Genomic DNA, 7,500 nt, shown 5'->3' with positions numbered 1-7,500 from the left:
ACGATGTCTTGCGAAGACCATGGGCACAAGGCCATGGCATATGTTGAGGAAAGGACCACGGTTGCCAAGGTTAGGCACCGGAATGCTTGGCCTTGGCTTGCCAAAGCAGGGCATTGCTGGGTTGGGCTCCCTTGGCCTTTTGGGCGCCTCTGACGATGTCTTGCGAAGACCATGGGCACAAGGCCATGGCATATGGTGAGGAAAGGACCACGGTTGCCAAGGTTAGGCACCGGAATGCTTGGCCTTGGCTTGCCAAAGCAGGGCATTGCTGGGTTGGGCTCCCTTGGCCTTTTGGGCGCCTGGGACGATGTCTTGCGAAGACCATGGGCACAAGGCCATGGCATATGGTGAGGAAAGGACCACGGTTGCCAAGGTTAGGCACCGGAATGCTTGGCCTTGGCTTGCCAAAGCAGGGCATTGCTGGGTTGGGCTCCCTTGGCCTTTTGGGCGCCTCTGACGATGTCTTGCGAAGACCATGGGCACAAGGCCATGGTATATGGTGAGGAAAGGACCACGGTTGCCAAGGTTAGGCACCGGAATGCTTGGCCTTGGCTTGCCAAAGCAGGGCATTGCTGGGTTGGGCTCCCTTGGCCTTTTGGGCGCCTTGGACGATGTCTTGCGAAGACCATGGGCACAAGGCCATGGCATATGGTGAGGAAAGGACCACGGTTGCCAAGGTTAGGCACCGGAATGCTTGGCCTTGGCTTGCCAAAGCAGGGCATTGCTGGGTTGGGCTCCCTTGGCCTTCCGGGCGCCTTGGACGCTGTCTTGGGAAGACCATGGGCACAAGGCCATGGCATATGGTGAGGAATGGACCACGGTTGCCAAGGCTAGGCATATAGAGAGGAATCGCATTTTTGCCCGGATAGGCACCGGAATGCTTGGCCTTGGCTTGCCATAGCAGGGCATCGCTGGGTTGGGCTCCCTTGGCCTTCCGGGCGCCTTGGACGCTGTCTTGGGAAGACCATGGGCACAAGGCCATGGCATATAGTGAGGAATGGACCACGGTTGCTAAGGCTAGGCATATAGAGAGGAATGGACCACGGTTGCCAAGGTTGCGCAAGTTTTGGGCATTTTTTGCCCGGATATGTCCAAGTATGCCCCGATAGGCCCGTTACGCCCCGGTATGAACGCGTATGCCCGGATAGACTCGGTATGCCTTGGGATACATGCGTATGCCCCGATAGGCTTGGTACGCCCCGATATGCGCACGTGTGCCCCAGTAGGGCTCGGTATGCCCCGGTATGTACGCGTGTGCCCCGATAGGCCCGGTATGCCCCGAGATGCACACGTGTGCCCCAATAGGGGTCGGTATGCCCCGGTAGGTACGCGTGTGCCCCGTAATGCACATTTCGCTGATCTCCCCGCATGTCCCGCCCCTATATGTAATACTTACTTACTTACTTTCTTTCTTTCTTGCTTGCTTGCTTTCTTGCAATGGTTGGGAGTGCCCGGCATGCCCCGCTGCAGAGACCAAGGGCGCAATGACTTGGCACCGCGGATGCCGGGACTCCGGCACTTCCCGTGGCACTGATGGTTGGTTCCAAAGACAAAAGGCCGTGCAAGGCCACCGCACCGCGGATGATTTTGCTCGTGCTGGCGCCTTTGTGTGGCCAAAGAACATGCGCGAATGCTCGTGTCGGAAGGGTTGGTGTCCTGGCCCCGTCGGGTGTCACGAATGCTCGGTTGCGAAGACCATGGGACCAAAGCCATGGCACGTCGGATGATGGCTCCAGCTGGCGCCCCGGCACTTTCTGTGGCATTGATGCTCGGTTTCAAAGACAAACGTGCGCAGGGCCAGGGGACCGCAGATGACTGCTCGTGCTGGCCTCGTTGGGCGGCATTGATGGTCGGTTGCAAAGAAAATGCGCGATTGCTCGTGTCGGGGACTGGCAAGCCAAGGCCAAGCGAGCCATGGCAACGCGGATGATGGCTCCAGCTGGCGCCCCGGCACTTTCTGTGGCATTGATGCTCGGTTTCAAAGACAAACGTGCGCAGGGCCAGGGGACCGCGGATGACTGCTCGTGCTGGCCCCGTTGGGCGGCATTGATGGTCGGTTGCAAACAAAATGCGCGATTGCTCGTGTCGGGGCCTGGCAAGCCAAGGCCAAGCGAGCCATGGCAACGCGGATGATGGCTCCAGCTGGCGCCCCGGCACTTTCTGTGGCATTGATGCTCGGTTTCAAAGACAAACGTGCGCAGGGCCAGGGGACCGCGGATGACTGCTCGTGCTGGCCCCGTTGGGCGGCATTGATGGTCGGTTGCAAAGAAAATGCGCGATTGCTCGTGTCGGGGCCTGGCAAGCCAAGGCCAAGCGAGCCATGGCAACGCGGATGATGGCTCCAGCTGGCGCCCCGGCACTTTCTGTGGCATTGATGCTCGGTTTCAAAGACAAACGTGCGCAGGGCCAGGGGACCGCGGATGACTGCTCGTGCTGGCCTCGTTGGGCGGCATTGATGGTCGGTTGCAAAGAAAATGCGCGATTGCTCGTGTCGGGGACTGGCAAGCCAAGGCCAAGCGAGCCATGGCAACGCGGATGATGGCTCCAGCTGGCGCCCCGGCACTTTCTGTGGCATTGATGCTCGGTTTCAAAGACAAACGTGCGCAGGGCCAGGGGACCGCGGATGACTGCTCGTGCTGGCCCCGTTGGGCGGCATTGATGGTCGGTTGCAAAGAAAATGCGCGATTGCTCGTGTCGGGGCCTGGCAAGCCAAGGCCAAGCGAGCCATGGCAACGCGGATGATGGCTCCAGCTGGCGCCCCGGCACTTTCTGTGGCATTGATGCTCGGTTTCAAAGACAAACGTGCGCAGGGCCAGGGGACCGCGGATGACTGCTCGTGCTGGCCCCGTTGGGCGGCATTGATGGTGTGTTGCAGAGAGCATGTGCGATTGCAAGTGTCGGCCGGGTTTGGGTTCCCTTGGGCTTTCGGGCGCCTTGGACGCTGTCTTGCGAAGACCATGGGCACAAGGCCCCGTCCTGGCCCCTTGTTCGATTCGCTCTCGTCTTGCGCTTGCTTCCAAGGTCCTCCATGACCTTCCCCATGGCCTTGCTAGATCCCCCCCATGACGCATGACCTCTGTCCGTTGGTTGGTTTTGAGTGCACACCATGCCCGGCTTGGCACCGTGTTGTCGCGTGAGTGGCATTTGGATCGTGCATGGTGGTGGGCTACCTGCCAATGCGCACAAGCCTTGCACACTAGCCTTGCGCACGAGCCTTGCACAAAAGCCTTGGACACAAGCCTTGCGCACAAGCCATGCACACAAGCCTTGCACACAAGCCATGCATACAAGCCTTGCTCACAAGCCTTGGGCACTGGCCCATCGCACTAGCCTTGCACACAAGCCTTGCGAACTAGCCTTGGGCACGAGCCTTGCGAACTAGCCTTGGGCACGAGCCTTGCGCACTAGCCTTGGGCACTAGCCTTGGGCACTAGCCTTGCACACAACCCTTGGGCACTAGCCTTGCGCACCAGCCTTGCCCACAAGCCTTGCACAGCAGCCTTGCACACTAGCCTTGCATACAAGCCTTGCACACTAGCCTTGCACCCAGGCCTTGCTCACTAGCCTTGGGCACTAGCCTTGCGCACTAGCCTTGGGCACTAGCCTTGCACACAGACCTTGGGCACGCAGGCCTTGCACGCTAGGCATGCTTGGGCAAGCAGCTCCCGCAACAAGTCGGCGGGTGTAGGCATGGTTGGGCGCAGATCCCGCATCGTCTCGTCGCGTCTGGGCTCAAACCCGTCGCGTCTCGTTGCGTCTTCAGAAGTCGTCGCTAACAGCACCTTTGGTTGCCACTGGTGGTTAGGCGGGTTGGTTGCGCAAACCGTATAGGAGGGTGGCATGCTGCGGGGCGCTGGAATGCGCAGGTTTAGAGCGTTTTTGCCCGGATAGGCACTGGAATGTGCTGTTTTTGGGCGTTTTTGCCTGGACAGGCTAAGGAATGGGCATGCTTTGGGCGTTTTTGCCCGGATAGGCACTGGAATGGGCTGGTTTCGGGCGTTTTTGCCTGGATAGGCTAAGGAATGGGGCATGCTTTGGGCGTTTTTGCCCGGGTAGGCACTGGAATGCCTGGCCTTGGCTGGGCATTGCTGGGTTGGGCTCCCTTGGCCTTTCAGGCGCCTTGGATGCTGTCTTGTGAAGACCATGGGCACAAGGCCATGGCATATAGTGAGGAATGGACCACGGTTGCCAGGGCTAGGCATATAGAGAGGAATGGACCACGGTTGCCAAGGTTGCGCAAGTTTTGGGCATTTTTTGCCCGGATATGTCCAAGTATGCCCCGATAGGCCCGTTACGCCCCGGTATGAACGCGTATGCCCGGATAGACTCGGTATGCCTTGGGATACATGCGAATGCCCCGATAGGCTTGGTACGCCCCGATATGCGCACGTGTGCCCCAGTAGGGCTCGGTATGCCCCGGTATGTACGCGTGTGCCCTGATAGGCCCGGTATGCCCCGATATGCACACGTGTGCCCCAATAGGGGTCGGTATGCCCCGGTAGGTACGCGTGTGCCCCGTAGTGCACGTTTCGCAGATCTCCCCGCATGTCCCGCCCCTATATGTGATACTTACTTACTTACTTTCTTTCTTGCTTGCTTGCTTGCTTGCAATGGTTGGGAGTGCCCGGCATGCCCCGCTGCAGAGACCAAGGGCGCAATGACTTGGCACCGCGGATGCCGGGACTCCGGCACTTCCCGTGGCACTGATGGTTGGTTCCAAAGACAAAAGGCCGTGCAAGGCCACCGCACCGCTGATGATTTTGCTCGTGCTGGCGCCGTTGTGTGGCCAAAGAACATGCGCGAATGCTCGTGTCGGAAGGGTTGGTGTCCTGGCCCCGTCGGGTGTCACGAATGCTCGGTTGCGAAGACCATGGGACCAAAGCCATGGCACGTCGGATGATGGCTCCAGCTAGCGCCCCGGCACTTTCTGTGGCGTTGATGCTCGGTTTCAAAGACAAACGTGCGCAGGGCCAGGGGACCGCGGATGACTGCTCGTGCTGGCCTCGTTGGGCGGCATTGATGGTCGGTTGCAAAGAAAATGCGCGATTGCTCGTGTCGGGGACTGGCAAGCCAAGGCCAAGCGAGCCATGGCAACGCGGATGATGGCTCCAGCTGGCGCCCCGGCACTTTCTGTGGCATTGATGCTCGGTTTCAAAGACAAACGTGCGCAGGGCCAGGGGACCGCGGATGACTGCTCGTGCTGGCCCCGTTGGGCGGCATTGATGGTCGGTTGCAAAGAAAATGCGCGATTGCTCGTGTCGGGGCCTGGCAAGCCAAGGCCAAGCGAGCCATGGCAACGCGGATGATGGCTCCAGCTGGCGCCCCGGCACTTTCTGTGGCATTGATGCTCGGTTTCAAAGACAAACGTGCGCAGGGCCAGGGGACCGCGGATGACTGCTCGTGCTGGCCCCGTTGGGCGGCATTGATGGTGTGTTGCAGAGAGCCTGTGCGATTGCAAGTGTCGGCCGGGTTTGGGTTCCCTTGGGCTTTCGGGCGCCTTGGACGCTGTCTTGCGAAGACCATGGGCACAAGGCCCCGTCCTGGCCCCTTGTTCGATTCGCTCTCGTCTTGCGCTTGCTTCCAAGGTCCTCCATGACCTTCCCCATGGCCTTGCTAGATCCCCCCCATGACGCATGACCTCTGTCCGTTGGTTGGTTTTGAGTGCACACCATGCCCGGCTTGGCACCGTGTTGTCGCGTGAGTGGCATTTGGATCGTGCATGGTGGTGGGCTACCTGCCAATGCGCACAAGCCTTGCACACTAGCCTTGCGCACGAGCCTTGCACAAAAGCCTTGGACACAAGCCTTGCGCACAAGCCATGCACACAAGCCTTGCACACAAGCCATGCATACAAGCCTTGCTCACAAGCCTTGGGCACTGGCCCATCGCACTAGCCTTGCACACAAGCCTTGCGAACTAGCCTTGGGCACGAGCCTTGCGCACTAGCCTTGGGCACTAGCCTTGGGTACTAGCCTTGGGCACAACCCTTGGGCACTAGCCTTGCGCACCAGCCTTGCCCACAAGCCTTGCACAGCAGCCTTGCACACTAGGCTTGCATACAAGCCTTGCACACTAGCCTTGCACCCAGGCCTTGCTCACTAGCCTTGGGCACTAGCCTTGCGCACTAGCCTTGGGCACTAGCCTTGCACACAGACCTTGGGCACGCAGGCCTTGCACGCTAGGCATGCTTGGGCAAGCAGCTCCCGCAACAAGTCGGCGGGTGTAGGCATGGTTGGGCGCAGATCCCGCATCGTCTCGTCGCGTCTGGGCGCAAACCCGTCGCGTCTCGTTGCGTCTTCAGAAGTCGTCGCTAACAGCACCTTTGGTTGCCACTGGTGGTTAGGCGGGTTGGTTGCGCAAACCGTATAGGAGGGTGGCATGCTGCGGGGCGCTGGAATGCGCAGGTTTAGGGCGTTTTTGCCCGGATAGGCACTGGAATGTGCTGTTTTTGGGCGTTTTTGCCTGGACAGGCTAAGGAATGGGCATGCTTTGGGCGTTTTTGCCCGGATAGGCACTGGAATGGGCTGGTTTCGGGCGTTTTTGGCTGGATAGGCTAAGGAATGGGGCATGCTTTGGGCGTTTTTGCCCGGGTAGGCACTGGAATGCCTGGCCTTGGCTGGGCATTGCTGGGTTGGGCTCCCTTGGCCTTTCAGGCGCCTTGGATGCTGTCTTGTGAAGACCATGGGCACAAGGCCATGGCATATAGTGAGGAATGGACCACGGTTGCCAGGGCTAGGCATATAGAGAGGAATGGACCACGGTTGCCAAGGTTGCGCAAGTTTTGGGCATTTTTTGCCCGGATATGTCCAAGTATGCCCCGATAGGCCCGTTACGCCCCGGTATGAACGCGTATGCCCGGATAGACTCGGTATGCCTTGGGATACATGCGAATGCCCCGATAGGCTTGGTACGCCCCGATATGCGCACGTGTGCCCCAGTAGGGCTCGGTATGCCCCGGTATGTACGCGTGTGCCCTGATAGGCCCGGTATGCCCCGATATGCACACGTGTGCCCCAATAGGGGTCGGTATGCCCCGGTAGGTACGCGTGTGCCCCGTAGTGCACGTTTCGCAGATCTCCCCGCATGTCCCGCCCCTATATGTGATACTTACTTACTTACTTTCTTTCTTGCTTGCTTGCTTGCTTGCAATGGTTGGGAGTGCCCGGCATGCCCCGCTGCAGAGACCAAGGGCGCAATGACTTGGCACCGCGGATGCCGGGACTCCGGCACTTCCCGTGGCACTGATGGTTGGTTCCAAAGACAAAAGGTCGTGCAAGGCCACCGCACCGCTGATGATTTTGCTCGTGCTGGCGCCGTTGTGTGGCCAAAGAACATGCGCGAATGCTCGTGTCGGAAGGGTTGGTGTCCTGGCCCCGTCGGGTGTCACGAATGCTCGGTTGCGAAGACCATGGGACCAAAACCATGGCACGTCGGATGATGGCTCCAGCTGGCGCCCCGGCACTTTCTGTGGCATTGATGCTCGGTTTCAAAGACAAACGT

The sequence above is a fragment of the Tasmannia lanceolata genome, unplaced genomic scaffold, assembly GCF_043159265.1.
Source record: "Tasmannia lanceolata isolate RefF3 unplaced genomic scaffold, GAP_Taslan_0.1 ptg000012l, whole genome shotgun sequence".
Lineage (NCBI taxonomy): Eukaryota > Viridiplantae > Streptophyta > Magnoliopsida > Canellales > Winteraceae > Tasmannia > Tasmannia lanceolata.
This window is presented reverse-complemented; position numbering follows the sequence as displayed.